Source organism: Rhagoletis zephyria, unplaced genomic scaffold, assembly GCF_001687245.7.
Source record: "Rhagoletis zephyria isolate East Lansing unplaced genomic scaffold, Rhagoletis_zephyria_1.1 Rzeph_scaffold_07070, whole genome shotgun sequence".
In the NCBI taxonomy this organism is placed as follows: domain Eukaryota; kingdom Metazoa; phylum Arthropoda; class Insecta; order Diptera; family Tephritidae; genus Rhagoletis; species Rhagoletis zephyria.
Window position 1 is genome coordinate 4,302 of NW_016164153.1, and position 16,923 is coordinate 21,224.

A 16,923-nucleotide genomic window follows, 5' to 3' on the forward strand; every position below is an offset into this window, starting at 1 on the left:
CAAATTTTTCAGCTTCAACATACATATTCCGTCGGGTCCCATGGCTTTAGATGCTTTCGTCTTCCCGGTGGCCCCCCGAACTTCGCCGCTAGTGAAAGCAAGAGGGGCACAGGTTGTTGGCAGTTTGTGCAGCCTTCTGGACACTCGATGCGAGGCTTCGTACACCGGAGGATGCAGTGTGAATTGCCGGCTAAAATAGCTCGCGCATCGATCCGGGTTCGACGCAGCATAGTTGCCGAAAGAAATTTCGATCATGTCGTCGTGCTTTGTCGGATTGTGCCGAATCTCCGCGTTGAGATCCCTGCTACGGGGATTTCCGGAATCGGCCTGACGAAGACTACTACGGTCATCAGCTTGAACAGCCGCTGCAGCAGGGAAGTTTGGACGAGAGTCCGGAATGGATTCTGCTGGTACGAAGCAAGCTGCAGCAGCAGTGACAATTCTGCGGAACTTAAGTTCCCCACGTGGGACGTCGGTTGGTGTCGGGAGTGCAGCGAAGGTGCTCTCAGTAAATTCCGTGAAGTCTTTCCAGTCAGCTTTCAAAAAGTTGATATAGGTACGGTGTTCCGCTGAAGCAAAATCGGTTGATTTATCGATGGAAATGACTTTGGGCAGAATATTGTGTGCAGAATATGGAATTGTCTTATCTGCTAAGCCAAGTCTATTTCCCTGCGATCGTTTGACAGGCTTGAATGCCAAAGGTCGTGGTGCGCATCAAAGTCACCAGCTACCATACGGGTTTCACCTCTGAGGAGCTCACCTACATCTGGGTGATATCCTGCCAGCTAGTGACCGAGGGTATATACAAGTTAAATATTTCGAGCTCGACATCGCCTGACCGGATAGCAATGCCTTGACATTCTAGGGTGGTATCCATGCGGTCTATGTCTGCTTCGATAAGACGATACTGCACGGTGTGGCGCGTGACGAATGCTAAGCCTCCACCATTATCTCGCTCAAGATCTCGAGGGTGCAGTTTGTACTCGGCGCAATTCAACAACTGCTGTACAACTTCGTCTCTTGGACCGCAGTTATCAATATACCATGCCTTCCCATAAAGACGGTTATCTCCTCGATCTTGCTCTGAAGTCCGTCACAGTTGAATTGAAGGAGCTTTCATTTGTGGTTGGGTGTGTTGTTGCCGTGCTGCCATTGGCTGTGCGCGCTGCTGTGGAGAGTGCCGCCCGGTGGTGGCGTCGAAATTGGGGTATTCGACAGTGCAGCGCAACACGGGCCCTCGAAGTTCCTCATCCAATCTCGCGTGATGCGCAGGAGTTTCACTTGACTGATGTCACGTTACGGATTGGCAGCGGCCAGGGGCGGATCCAGAAAATTATTTCGTGGGGGTTTCCTAAATATATATGAACCTCATATAGATTTGTATTTTTATTAAATGAATTTTTCGCAACTATTAGTAGAATGATGTCGGTCCCAATATTTAACCATGTTTTATTTTATAGCGTTATATCCAATCATCTTGGTTTTTTTTACATAATGTCGATAACGTTTCGTTCGTACCTTCCACGTCTCGATGCCCGTCCAACAACGCAAACCCGTTCGATCGATCTTCGCCTGTTTTACTTCGAAGATAAGTTTTAAATCCGCGCAGAGATGAAAACGAGCGTTCGCCTAAAGCCACTGACGAAGGGTTGCCCAAATTTGCAGCAATCGGTGTATGGGTGGGTAACAATTGTTTATTGTAGTTAATGAGAGCATCAATAAATGATTTTGCTCTTTTTTCCACCGGAATCTTTGAACAATGCCTGCAAACATAAAAAGTGTATTAAGAGTGTGAATATTATGAGGGAGAGGGTGAATATCGAAAGTATATTGTTGTGTTCTAAACTTTTCCACATCGCGATTTTGGCTGAGAATTTACCCCCCGCAAAATTCCACTATTAAACCATATGTGCCTTGCCGAATTTCTTACCATCGCCGTAATTTCGAGGTTTGACAACTCAGTTTTCATTTTACGGCGCCGTCTACATTGGCTACAGATCGATCTGATTGGCTTGATGCCATTTTAAAAGGCAGCAAGTTGCCCACGTGAGAAAACAGGGCAAAGCCAAAACAGAAATTTGACGTTTGTTAAGACACATTCAGTTGAAAAAGGAGACGTGGGGTTAGTGAGGACATTGTGCTTATGGGCTGTTTTTGCTTACGCGTAAAAGCACATTTAGAGCATTTAGCTCTAAATGCTTCTCTAAATATACATTTATCCATACAAAATTCGTCACTTAAATGCAACTAAATGCAACTACATTTCTGCATTAAGAATTTAAATGCTAAAAGCAACCCTGTGGTCTTCCAAAATTTCCCTGATTCGAACATGGTTTAATGAGAAAAAGTNCTAAATGCTTCTCTAAATATACATTTATCCATAAAAATTCGTCACTTAAATGCAACTAAATGCAACTACATTTCTGCATTAAGAATTTAAATGCTAAAAGCAACCCTGTGGTCTTCCAAAATTTCCCTGATTCGAACATGGTTTAATGAGAAAAAGTGGCAACATTGCTTTTTCGCGTATTCAGTTGCTAGCTGCGTTTCAGTGATCACCGATAAAGATTTAATATATTATTTCACATTATTTGGAAAAAGAAAAGTTCGCAAATTCAACTTCGATGTGATACTGGTAGAAATCTGGCTCAATTTGTGATCAACTCTGGTTAAAACAATTCAAGTTTTTGTATTGAATGTTTTGTTTGAAATTTCGTTTTCCCTTTTCAGTAGAGTTTTTTGCACATTATCTTCTCTGTGCAAATTTATCGTGATAGATACGGATCTGAATAAGCGACTGGAACACGGCTCTTTGCAAAAGCATACGATTTCGTACTCGCTTAAATGTACATTTGCTAAATGCAATAGCACGAACGCTCTTCAAAAAAAAATTTTCGAAGTGCTAATTTTGTATTTGACCGCCATTCACCTGGGAGTGGCCAGAAGCGATTCTTGTGCGTACGGTTCAAATCGCAGCTCACAACATCCGCATATTTGTATCCACGTATCCTTTTGGGTAGCAACAACACACCCGTTTGGGAGCGAGGCAAAATGAGAAGGCGTAAAACTTCGCGTGCGCTGGGCTTGGGTCCCGCCACGTTAAAACTCCGCCCAACGAAAAAGAAAACACAGCCTCTAATGAGACTCCCTTTTTCTTATGCCGACCAGGGTAAACGTATAAAGGACTATGATTTAAGGGTATGCAGCTGGAATATCCGGAAACTTAATGGGGAAGGTGCCTCTGCCCGGGTGGTTGATGTCCTCTGGAAGACAAAGGCTGACATCACCGCCATCTAAGAAATGCGATGGACGGGGCAAAAAAAAGTAAGCGTGAAGTCTTGCGACGTACAGTGTTTCGAATATATGGAGGNGCTGGAATATCCGGAAACTTAATGGGGAAGGTGCCTCTGCCCGGGTGGTTGATGTCCTCTGGAAGACAAAGGCTGACATCACCGCCATCTAAGAAATGCGATGGACGGGGCAAGGAAAAGTAAGCGTGAAGTCTTGCGACGTACAGTGTTTCGAATATATGGAGGCAGGTAGAAAAAAGTCATGGTGACAGTTGATAAAAAAAACGGTAGGACTTAGAGAGGGAAAAATAAAAGTCATAAATACCAAATTTCACATTATTTACTCACCCCCCTTCTTCACGAACGATACATTTCCAAAAAAATACGGGAATGGGCGGGATACCGACTAATCAGTTTAGTTGCCTTAGGCGATTAACCCATTAAAGAAAGTGTTTCCTTTTCAACTGTAATCAATTATTCAATTCATGCTAAAGATTATTAGTAAAAAAAGTGTGAGTACCGGTCCGTCAGGTCTTGAAATTAGACGAATGTTTTAGAGAATTTTATGTAGTTTTCGAATATATAATTTGATCTTTGCGTGCGATTTTGCAAATATGGAAAGCAGGAAACAAAAATTAACCGAAACTCCATCACATTTAATGACTGGGCCCACATTTTTGTGAGTTTTGGACATTATAGTGATCCAATCTTCCTCATATTTTATATTTAGGTTTTTCTAATAAAAGAGAGAGTACAAACTAAATTTCATCGAAATCGGATAATGTTTCCGCAATTATTCCATCTTTACCAAATTTCATAATTCCCTATTTCTAAGCAAAACTAGAGCACATGTCAAGTTTCAGTGAAATCGGTGCAGGTGTACTATTATTTCCACCTGCCTCCATATAGTCGAAACACTGTGCGACGGCTATTACAGGTGCCTCCGTCGCCGAGTACTGGCGTTCACCCCGGTGGACGAACGTCTAGCCACAATCCGCATCAAAGCTAGATTCTTCAACATCTCGCTCATCTGCGCCCATTCCCCGACGGAAGAGAATGATGAGACGTCCAGGATCTCTTCTATGAGCGTTTGAAACGTACATATGAGCGCTGCCCCCGACACGATGTCAAAATCGTGCTTGGCGATTTTAATGCCAAGGTGGGCAAAGAAGGGATCTTTCGCGCCACTGTCAGAAAATTCAGCCTCCACGACGAAACGTCCGATAACGGACTGAGGTTGATCGACTTCACCGGGGCCCGAAACATGGTAATATGTAGTACTGAGTTCCAGCATAAGAACATCCACCAAGTTACATGGCTGTCTCCAGACCGAAGAACGAGAAACCAAATCGATCATGTTGTGATAGACGGAAGGCAGCTTCAAGCGTTTTAGATGTACATACACTCCGAGGACCAAACATCGACTCGGAGCACTATCTTGTTGCAGCCAAGATACGCACCCGCCTCTGTGCAGCAAAAAATGTGCGCCCAACAATGCAAGGAAAGCTTAACGTCGAAAAGCTGCAATCACAACAGACGGCCAATTTATTCGCCACTCGACTCACACACCTGCTCTCTGAGAGCACTCTTCAACAATCCGACGTACGCGAGCAGTGGAACCACATTTCCCGATCATTAAGTACCGCCGCCGAAGAAGTAGTTGGATTTCAGCGAGCCCGAAAGAACAACTGGTACGATGAGGAATGTCAAGAAGCCGCAGAGAAAAAAGATGCCGCCTACAGGGCCACGCTGCGATCGGGCGCAACGCGAGCCATGTGGGACCGTTATAGGGAACTGAAGAAGGAAGCGAGACGTATTTGCCGCAATAAGAAGAGAGAGGCCGAAATACGTGAGTGCGAAGAGCTTGAGATGCTGGCCGACAGGAAGAACGCCCGAAAATTCTACCAGAGGGTTAGGCGACTTACGGAAGGTTTCAAGACCGGGGCGAACTCCTGTAAGAACAACAATGGCGACCTAGTGACCGATGTCCAGAATATACTTAAATTGTGGAGGGAACACTTTTATAACCTACTGAATGGTAGCAGCGCTGAAAGTAGTGAGGAAGACGAACCCGAGTCCCCAGTCGATGATGATGGAGTAGCTGTCCCACCGCCTGACTATGACGAGGTACGAATAGCGATTACGCGGCTGAAAAACAACAAAGCTGCTGGAGCTGACGGCCTGCCAGCCGAGCTATTCAAGTACGGCGGCGAGGAGCTGATGAGGTGCATGCATCAGCTCGTATGCAGAATATGGTCAGATGAACGCATGCCCGACGACTGGAATTTAAGTGTGCTCTGCCCAATCCACAAGAAAGGCGACCCCGCCATACGCGCCAACTACCGCGGAATTAGCCTTCTAAGCATAGGTTACAAGGTCTTATCGAGCGTATTGTGCGAAAGACTGAAGCCCACCGTCAACGAGCTGATTGGACCTTATCAGTGTGGCTTTAGGCCTGGAAAATCCACCATAGATCAGGTATTCACAATACGCCAAATCTTGGAAAAGACCCGCGAGAATAGGATCGACACACACCATCTATTTGTCGATTTCAAAGCCGCTTTCGACAGCACGAAGAGAAGTTGCCTTTATGCCGCGATGTCTGAATTTGGTATCCCCGCGAAACTAATACGGCTGTGTAAAATGACGTTGAGCAATACCACCAGCTCCGTCAGAATAGGGAAGGACCTCTCCGAGCCGTTTGATACCAAACGAGGTTTCAGACAAGGGGACTCCCTTTCGTGTGATTTCTTTAATCTTATGTTGGAGAAGATAATAAGAGCCGCAGAACTGAACCGCTCAGGCACAATACTTTAAAAGAGCGTACAATTGCTGGCGTATGCCGACGACATCGATATTATCGGTAAAAACAAGGGCTACGTCTGTTCTGCCTTCTCGGGATTGGATAGAGAAGCAAAGCGAATGGGTCTGGTGGTGAACGAGGACAAAACGAAGTATCTCCTGTCAGCACACAAACAGTCAGAGCATACGCGTCTTGGCACCCACGTCACTGTTGACAGTTACAAGTTTGAAAAAGTAGACGACTTCGTTTATTTGGGAACCAGCATTAACACCAATAATAATGTCAGCCTTGAAATCCAACGGAGAATCACTCTTGCCAACAAGTGCTACTTTGGGCTGAGTAGGCAATTGAGAAGTAAAGTCCTCTCTCGTCGTACAAAGATCACACTCTATAAGTCACTCATCATGCCTGTGCTGGTGTATGGCGCGGAAGCATGGACAATGAAAGCATCTGATGAGGCGGCTCTTGGAGTTTTCGAGAGAAAGATTCTGCGAAAGATTTACGGACCTTTACGCGTTGGTGATGGCGAATATCGCAGACGATTTAACGATGAGCTTTACAACGATATAGACATAGTGCAGCGAATCAAAATTCAGCGGCTCCGCTGGCTTGGCCATATCCCTCGAACGGACAGAAACGCTCCTGCTCTGGTAACAGAGGAAGGGGAAGGCCTCATCTGCGTTGGAAAGACCAGGTGGAGTAGGACTTGGCTTCAGTTAGCACAGAATAGAAATGACTGGCGTGCTGTTTTGGACTCGGCCAAAATCGCTTAGGCGGTTACAGCGCCAATAAAGAAGAAGAAGAAATGAAGCAAAAACGCTGCTTAAGCAAAAACAGCCCATTAAGCTCTTGCATTTTGCAGTAAAGATAGGGAATTTAAATATTCTAGTGTGAAATCACAGTATAGACAGTAGTAAACCTTTTTGAGTACTCCTCGGGGGTAAAATGTGATCAGGGTTGATAATGAGAAGTACCATTAATTTTGCTGATTCTGAGTTGCATACAAAATTTCTGTGATATGAAAGTGAGAACAACCATACCAAAGAACGTAGATAACAAGAAGGTACAACTCGTTATAATTGTAGGGAAAGTGCGCAACAGGGGCGTGCCTTTTCTTTTCATCCACTCAAAAAACGCATTAGTGCAAAAGAGAAGGCACGCCCCTGCTGCGCCCTTTCGTTACAATTATAAGGAGTGGTTCCTTCTTGTTATCTACGTTCTTTGACCATACTATGACAGAGTGGCACAGGTAATTTTGTAAACAAACACTTTTCTTATCATTTTTAAAAGATAATTTCTATTTATTTTCCAATATTCAGATATCCACCTTGTGCAGAGGCAGTGCCTTGTGAGGCTCACTAAACTCTACTCATCATATTGGAGCAGCTCCTGGTAATGGACCATTGAATGTGTTGGCTGAACTTATGACCACCATAACCAACGGCGTCTCCAACCAAATGCGAATCTTGAATTTATACTGTAGCAATTCACCATGGTGTAATGAACCGAAGGTGGTGCATTCCCGAAACCGCTACTTTGGTTTGACGTTTATGGCAATACGTAAACAAACTTTTTGTTTAGAAACAAGTGCAAACGTATTGTGTACTTTCAAGTGAAAAATCGAAGTAGCTCGTGNTGTTTCCCCGCGACGACGCCTTGGCCAGAAAGTGGGTAGGGTTCTGCTGGCAGGAGAAGCCATACAATTTAGACACCAGCGTAATATGCATGAAGCACTTTACGGATAAGGATTTCATGAGTAAATATCATTTACTTTCATTACTTATATATGTCGAAAACATGCGCTGCGACAAGGTATTATCACTTTATTCGGCACCTGCAATACAAACACAAAGGCCCGTAGTCATAGTCAAAATAAAGTCGACTTTAAAGTTAGTTGCAGCTTTTTGACATAATTTTCAATGGGATATCTGTCAAAAAAGCTGCAACTAACTTTAAAGTCGACTTTATTTTGACTATGACTACGGGCCAAAAATTCTAAATAGTTAATTAATAAGACCTATTCTTTTGAACACATTTCAAGAGTGATTGTATATTTTTTGTTAACGTTGTGCTTAATTTGCTATATTCAAAGATGGCTTGAGAAATTGGTGAATCGTGAAGGATACACGTTTTCTCACTGCAAATTCACAACTGTCAACTCATTGTTCTTCGCCATATTCTTTTTTTACCTGTTGCCACAAATGTCATTCTGTGGCAATGCGCAATCTTGTATTCTATCGTTCTTGGCAATTCACAGCAATTGCTATTGTATGTGTGTATGATTCATATTTCTGCCATTCTATACTTTGATGTTAAGTATTTTTCACGAGTTCCGCTCAAACATGGGTGTGCTTAATTAGCTGTATGGGTGGGCATTGAAGTCTCTATAACTAAACAAACCTTGTTATTTTTTAATAAAGACGTAAATATATTCGGAAAATTAGAGTTTTCCTTGATAAATTCACAAAATTCACGTTTTTTAATAAAAATACGATGTGAGTTTCCAGTTTAGAGAAACACAGGCGTTAATTTTTAACTATTGATATTATTCTTAATTAAGCATTGACACTATACTTAACTTAAATTTTGTTCATAAATACCACAATTGCATGTGTGTATTTTATCCTCGAAAAGACCTATGGTAGCAATGCACTTTAGCGAAAGCAGGTCAAAATGGACGGAAAAAGTTCGAGAGTGGTATCAGTCGACGCGTCTTACCGCCAATAATAACAATCCGAGACCAGAAATTAACATTTTGAATTCATTAAAGAGTTATTTGCAAAATAAACATTTGTACTTTCCGCACTATGTTTTGATGGATTTCACGAAATGAATGGAATAAATGAACTCAATTTGACACGTATTTATTAGCTTTTATTCATTTGTGATGTTTTAAGTGTACACTTTCGGGAAATTCTGTATTTAATAGCAATAGGATTTCTGTTCCTTTTCTTCGCACGCAGAAAGAAAAATTCTACGTAGTGAGGCTTATAATCTCTAAGCGCGGCCAAAGGCCGCCTGCGCAGAAAGGTGTTCTCTGCAAAAGGTGTTCTGCCCCTTTTCTTTGGCAACACAGAAAGGAGAATTCCACGTTATGAGGGTTATAATCCCTAAGCGCGGCCGAAGGCCGCCTACGCAGTAAAGTGTTCTCTACAAAAGGTGTTCTGGCCCTTTTCTTTGGCAACACAGAAAGCAGAATTCTACGTTGCGAGGGTTATAATTCCTAAGTACGGCCGAAGGCCGCCTACGCGGAAAGATGTTCTCTGCAAAAGGTGTTCAGCCCCTTTTATTTGGCAACACAGAAAGAAGAGTTCTACGTAGTGAGGGTTATAATCCCTAAGCGTGGCCGAAGGCCGCCTACGCAGAAAGGAATTCTACGCAAAAAACTGTGGATAGCGTAGCTTGATTAATTATCCATTTAATTCTACAACTCAATCTTATAACAAATAAGGTGATTCAAGAAATGGTTTGTATATATTTTTTAGTATTTTTTTATTTCAATTAAATTCTTATAAAAACTAAAGAGAGTAAGATTTTCTATCGCGCTATTTTTTATTGCAAATTTTTGCCTGCGGCGCTTTTCCTTTTTCATATAAAACTATATTTTTATATATATTTAGTCAAATATGATGTCCACAAGAATTTTTTGCTACAAGTCATATATCAAATTAACGGTATTTTTGTACTCTTTCTGATAAACATATCTGTTAATATAAATAATTACGTATTTTTTTAAAGAAAAACATACATTTTTATAAAAGAAAATGCCATAATTTCGTTTTTAACCTTTTTTTCGCAATATGTATAAATTATATATATAGATATATATATATATATATATATATGAATGAAAGGCTCTTCAATCACTGTGTCCATATTTAGGAAATCGGTTCAATAGTTTTCGAAATCTAAGCTATATATATTTTAAAAATCAATAAATAAAAATTACAAAATTTTATGCGTAATCTAATTCGTAATTATTCTCTCAATTTCCACATAAGGCTTCAGTTTTTCATGAAGTTACGCTTTCTATAAAACAGAATCACAAGGTAGCATTTTTGCATATTGGGTTTTTTTGAATGATTGTTATTCGGTTTTAAACCTTAATAAAAACCGCAATCAATCGAAACTTGGTTCATTTTAAAATTAGCCCATCATGCATATTATTTTGCGGTACATACGATATGCCACTCAGTGGCAAAGAATGGGATGGGGGCTTTTTAATAGATCTAATAAACATGCGAATCGATTCGGGTGACACTAAATTAAAGAACCATCTAGAAAAATGCCGCCCAAACGCAGTTTATACTTCACCCCAAATTCAAAATGAGTTGATAAAAATATCCGGGGAAGTTATTAAAGCTCTGTTAATAGCGGACGTTAAAAAAGCAGCTTTCAATTGGCTTACACTTTTATGACAAATCTATGGGGAAAATAAGAGAAGAGTTTGTTGGGTTTGCAGAGCTTTCATTAGAAGACGCTTCTACCATTGCTAGGGAAATATACAATTTTTTGATACGCCACGAGCTCACCCCTGAATGTTGCGTTGGATTTGACTTCGATGGCAGCTCTACAAGCGATTTTAAGAAGGAAATATACTCGTGCACAATACTTCCACTGCTGTAGCCACAAATTGAATCTTGTTGTGAATGAGTTAAACGAGGTTCCAGAAATAAGAAATACTATTTCTACCCTAAAGGATGTGATAAACTTTTTTCGCGAATCAACGACACGCAAGAATTATGCTCCTAATATATCACATTTGTGTGAAACAAGATGGTCGGAACAATATAAGGCTATCAGGAGATTTTCAGAAAATTTTCCTGAAGTTGTGGAAGCTTTAGAAAAGTTGTCAACGGAGGGAAACTTTTCCACAAGAAAGTCTGCGTATCAATTGTGTGCTGCAATAACAAGGCCGATATTCATCATTGCTTTAATGACAATTGCTAAATATTCAACGTTGCTGGAACCTACAGCAAACATTTTGCAAATGAAGACAATAGACCTCAGTGCCGTTGGTCAGCATATTGAAAATATTTTGGAGGTGGTTAAGAACGATCGCAGGAATGCAGAAGGAGTCACTACAGAGTTTAATAGAGATTAATAAATCTCGTATTATTACAGCCGATCTAGGAGTAGAAATTTCTCTACCACGTTTGGCAGGTAAACAAAAAAACTGAAGTAACCCCCATCGGCCAATGAAAATTAGTAAAATTAGTCTATAATAATACCGTATCTGGATTCACTAACGGCCTCTTCACAACTACGCTTTTCCAATGCAAACAATCCAGCTTTTTCGCTATCTAGATTGCACCCCTTGTATTTGATTAAATGTTCCAGTGAAGAGAAGAACGCGAAGCATTTTCAACAGTTCTATGATATCGATATTGGCAGTGAACTCATTCTTTGGTACATTTTATGAAAAAAAAGAACTTGTCCGAAGAATATTTGAAGAATCTTGAAGTTGTAGATCTATTCAAAGAAGCAAATGAATTTCTACCAGCGATAAACAAGTGTATTTCTATTTTGAGTACTTTTCCATGCACAACTGCGACTGTGGAGCGATCGTTTAGTACACTTCGTAGAGTAAAAACCTGGCTCAGAAGCACAACAGGAGCAGAAAGGCTTTCTGGACTATGCCTCATGAGCGTCCATAGAAAACTCGTTACCGAAAACCGCGAGATGATTCAGGAGAAAATAATCGAAAAGTTTGCTGAAAATCCAAGACGATTGTTATTAGTGTAAAAATAATTAAATAAAATATATATCAAAAAATGAACAATTATATTTCATTTAGGCCCCCCTCAAATCAGATCCTGGCTACGCCCTTGCACACAACCCAAAAGTAATCCTCGGAGACAATTGGTGAAAAACTACCATGATTCAATAATACAAGGTTAGATAAATATTTACATTTGTGTCAATCGACTGCCTTGTAAGGTTGCATTTGAGAAGGAAGAGAAAGCGGGTAACCATTTTATCCCTTTTATGAAAAGGTAGGGAGAAAAGTAGTGTGGTAGTGCTGAAATGGGGTTTTTTTTAATTTAATTTAATATATGAAGCGGATTCCACTGATCTACACAATAGACAATGAATTAACTTTTTTATGGTATAATAAACATGCCATATAGATATTAAAATGAAATAAATGAATATTCACATAAAATTCTGATCAAAGAAAAATCGTACCGACAAATATTCCCAAATATTCAAAATAAACCCTGGTTGCATTGAAATTCCAGTATATATTAAACAAAATGAATGGAATTCAAACAAATCCTTTATTCAAAGGGACTATGTGAGGAAATATACAAATAGTAATGATGTAACTGATATAATGCATACAAATTAATTTATTAAAAATTATATTTGTTACATTTAAAAATTACATGTTCAATATCTTGATTTGAATTATATTTGGTTTTTCTTACAAATTTCAATTTGTTAGTCATGTTTTCTACTATTTTTTCCAATCAGTCTTGCTAATAATTATATTAGTTACATTTAAAAGTAACATCTTCAATATCGTAATTGAATTACATTTGGTTTTTTACAAATTTAAATTGTTTAGTAATGTTTTCTACATTTTCTCCAATCAGTCTTGCTAATCATTATATTGGGTACATTGAAAAATTAGATCTTGAGTATCCTAATTTAAATACATTTGGTTTTTTAGTACATGAGGTGGGTTTTGTCGAAGGCTGAAGTATGCTCAGCCGCTCCAGAGTCCAGCGAAGGTCCCACTAACCCCCACCAAATAAAACGCAATGATTTGTGTATTAAGACGAACACACCCACACACACACGCGGCTGTCTAGAAGGCCGGCAACTTGTCGTGCAGGGGAGAGCTGAAGGTAAAGAGAGAGAGTCGTCAGTCGGTGTCGGAGATTATTCGGGGGGTAATTATACGGCGGCGGGAGTGCTACTAGTGACAGCAAGATTGGCAGTGGTACGCGTCAGTCGTAGTGAAGAGCGTGGCAATGAGAGCAGTCGCGGCGTTTGTGACGGCGACTGCGACGGCTGCCTGCAGTTCCCTTGCAGTGGGGGTGGCGGCCTCAGCGGAGATATTGGCAGTGGCCCAGGTAATGATGAGGGCGGCAGCGACCTCCCGCAGTGGTGTTGTACGCAGCCCTGATTGTGGCAAAGGGAGAATGTGGCCCTTTTTAACTACGACGGTGACAGCGGTCCTGGAGGACGATGGTTGACGTTCGCAGTAGCGATTACTGTACTCGTGACGGGTAGCAACGGCGGCCTGGGGCGACGATAATTGTGGCGGCACAGTGATTAAGACAGTAGCAGCGAGCCCTGATAGTGGCAACGGTGACAGCGGCCCTCTGCGATGATGGCGGGCGGGCCACGGTTGTAGCTTCGGCCTTGTGGCGGCAGTGGTAATAGCGCGGCTCAGTGGTTAGAGCAGCGGTGCGGGCCCTAGCGATAATGATGATATTGCGGCGGCCCTTTATGACAGTGAATAGCGGGTGGTCCTCGGTAGAAATGTCGGCCTTGGGGCGGCAGTAATAGTAGCGGCCCCCGGTGATTAGAACAGCGGTGCGGGCCCTAGCGGTGATATGATTATTGCGGCGGCCCTGGGTAACGGTGAATAGCGGGCGGTCCTCGATAGCGATCTCGGCCTTAGGACGATAGCGGTGCTGGCGGTCCAGATTGGTGATACTTACGGACAACTGATGAGTAGTGCGGTCTCCCAGGGCATCGAAAGGTTGCCCAGTCCCCCCGTATGTTTTCGTGGCCGCTAGGCGCTGCAGGGAGGTGGTTCGCCCCGGTGATTAGAACAGCGGTGCGGGCCCTAGCGGTGGGATGATTATTGCGTCGACCCTGGATGACGGTGAATAGCGGGCGGTCCTCGATAGCGGTCTCGGCCTTAGGACGGTAGCGGTGCTGGCGGTCCAGATTGGTGATACTTACGGACAACTGATGAGTAGTGCGGTCCTCCAGGGCATCGAAAGGTTGCCCAGTCCCCCTGTATGTATTCGTGGCCGCTAGGCTCTGCAGGGAGGTGGTTCGCGGGATTGAGGGGGATTCCCCCCTTGCAGCCCCCTTCAACCAATCAGTCTTCCTCCGAGGAGGAAAACCAAGAGCACCCCAAATAGGCCCGAAGCTCAGGATGCGCTCCGTGCTTACCTACGGACAACTGATGCTGGTTGAGTTCATGCTGGCAGTTTTAGCTCTGGTTTTGTATGAGCTGTTTGAGAAGTGAGTAAGCTTATTCCGCGTTATGTGTTTTGTGTAGCGAATTTCTTCCACATGTTGGTGCGCATGATTATCCAAGTTGGCGTTTGCGAAATTTGTATGTGCTTACCATGCCAGCTATCGTGTATGCGTATGTATGCATGTATGTATGTACATAGGGGTGCTTTTAGTCTTGTTGCTATGTTAGTTTGTGTGTACGTCTGCTTGTATGTATGTATGTATGTTTATATATTTGTACCTATGTGTAGTTGTAAGGCGCATGCTAGGGTGATGTCGAATATGTTATTGTAGCGTAGGCGAAGCTACGTTACAAGTTAAAATTTAATTTTAACGTTTTGTACTTTTTTGGGTGTTCTATAGATGAACGGTTAGTACACTAGACTTTTTCCACTTATTAAAACTTACATACAAAACACCAGTATATCGCACACCGTCTTGAAAAGAGTCACAACTCAAAATTTGTAACTTTTGAAATTATGCACAGAGCTTCTATTTAACTTTCAGCAAAAGCTGCAGAAATTTTTTTTTTATAATTTGTAAAAAAAAAACCTAAGGTAAAGTCGCCCCTTTTGTTGTCCCTATGGTCACTTTACCACAGTTTTCGTTCTCTTTGCCCTGGCATTTTATTTCATAAACAACGTTGTTTTGTTGCTGTATGTCTAGTGGGCTTTTTGTTCTTGTGTAGATTCTGGCTAACGTGTTACTTGTTTTGTAGGCGAGAGTTATGTTTTGTTCCTTAAATGTGCTGTGATCAAAGTTTTCGCTGAGCTTGGAGATGTAAGTGACGCTGTAGTACTTCTTTGGTGTATTTGCTGTTGCTGTGGTTGGCGTTTTATATTGCTGATTTCCTATTCGCATTGTTTCTTGTTTTATTAGTTCGCGTATGTAAGGGCAAAGAGAACGAAAACTGTGATAAAGTGTACATAGGGACAACAAAACGCGCATTAGGTGTTCGCATAGCCGAACATCAAACAGACATAAGGAAACAAAAACACAGCACAGCCCTATCACAGCACATATTAAACAGCGGCCACACAGCTGATTTCACTAACACTAGGATTATTGACAAGGAAAAGAGGGAAAAGACGAGATACACTTTGGAAAGCTTAAGAATATTGGAAAAAAGGGAGAATACGATCAACAAAAAAGCAGATACGGACAACATACAAGTGTACCAAAAATATTTCCATTATTTTAGATTTTTTTGGCAACCTTATACCATGTTCTGACCGACAACGAAAACATGTTTTCGTCGCTAAAACTGGTTTTCGACCTAAAACATGTGTTTTCGTCCATGTGAAATCTGTCAAACGAAAACCAGTTTTCGCTGAAAACTATTTGAAAACTCACGTTCCACTCATTCCAATCGGTGTCTTTACTAGTTTTTTTCGATTATTTATCGAAGTGGAAGTCGTATTTTCTCATATTTAATACGCTATTTCGTATTTATTAGTGGTATTCATCTAAACCGATAACTTTATCAAGCAGATAATCTTATAAGTTTATGCACTCTGTTATATGAACGACCCACACTCTCTTTTCGTTTACACATGCGACAATAGTCGTTCTTCTTTGGTTATAAAGCGCAGTGTCACTAACTTTATACTACTAGCACGGGGATAAAGAAATTATAGAAACTACCTCACTAAATTGGAAAAAATTATATTTACGAGATATCTATTTAAATAAATGTACATATAACATAAAGGCTATTTATTTGAAGCAAGTTATAAGAAACAATGGCAGAATGTCTGGTTGTGTATGAATTCATTTATCACGGCTACCAAACTTTGCGAATTATCAGTGAAACAAAACAAACAGACGGGATAATAATTGAACCAGATCTCTATCAGGATCATATCGTTGTTGAATATGCGTGCAAAATTTGTATGCGGATCCCGATTATTGCCTAAGAAAACATAGCTAGAGTTGCGACAGAGTTGCATTGTCTTCAGTTTATCAAGCTTATTTAGTGAAATCGCTGGATAAATTTATCAGAAATGTGTAAACGAGTTTCCATACAAATTTTGACAGTTAATTTATAAGGTTTACACAATTATAAGTTTATACGGTTTACAATGCATTTATAAGGTTTGATGAATACCTTTATTGTTAATTGGCTGGCCAAACCAAAATAAGAATGAAAGTAAGAGGTTGCTAATGAAAAGAAAATGTGGGAAAACTATTTTGGTATCATTTTTGTGTAGCAAAACTGCAATCAGATGATGTAAGTAGGCCTGGGTAACGGCGCAAGTTTTTTGGCACTGACACCCTAACTCCAGCGCCACTGTCGGCTAAAGCTCGTTTCCTTTATTGCTGCACGCTGCACCAAAGTGAATTAATACAAGGTGATATCGGTTGAGAAAAAACTTAAATATACCCAAGTTCAAAACCCAAAAATACAACAAACCCATCATTTTCACATTCAGAAGGACCGCGACGAATTCTCGCAACACCTCTTCTTCTTCTTCTTCTTCTTTTTTGGCGCTGTAACCGCCTAAGCGATTTTGGCCGAGTTCAGCAAAGCACGCCAGTCGTTTCTCCTCTGTGCCAACTGACGCCAATTGGAAACGCCAAGTGAAGCCAAGTCCTTCTCCACCTGATCTTTCCATCGCAGTGGGG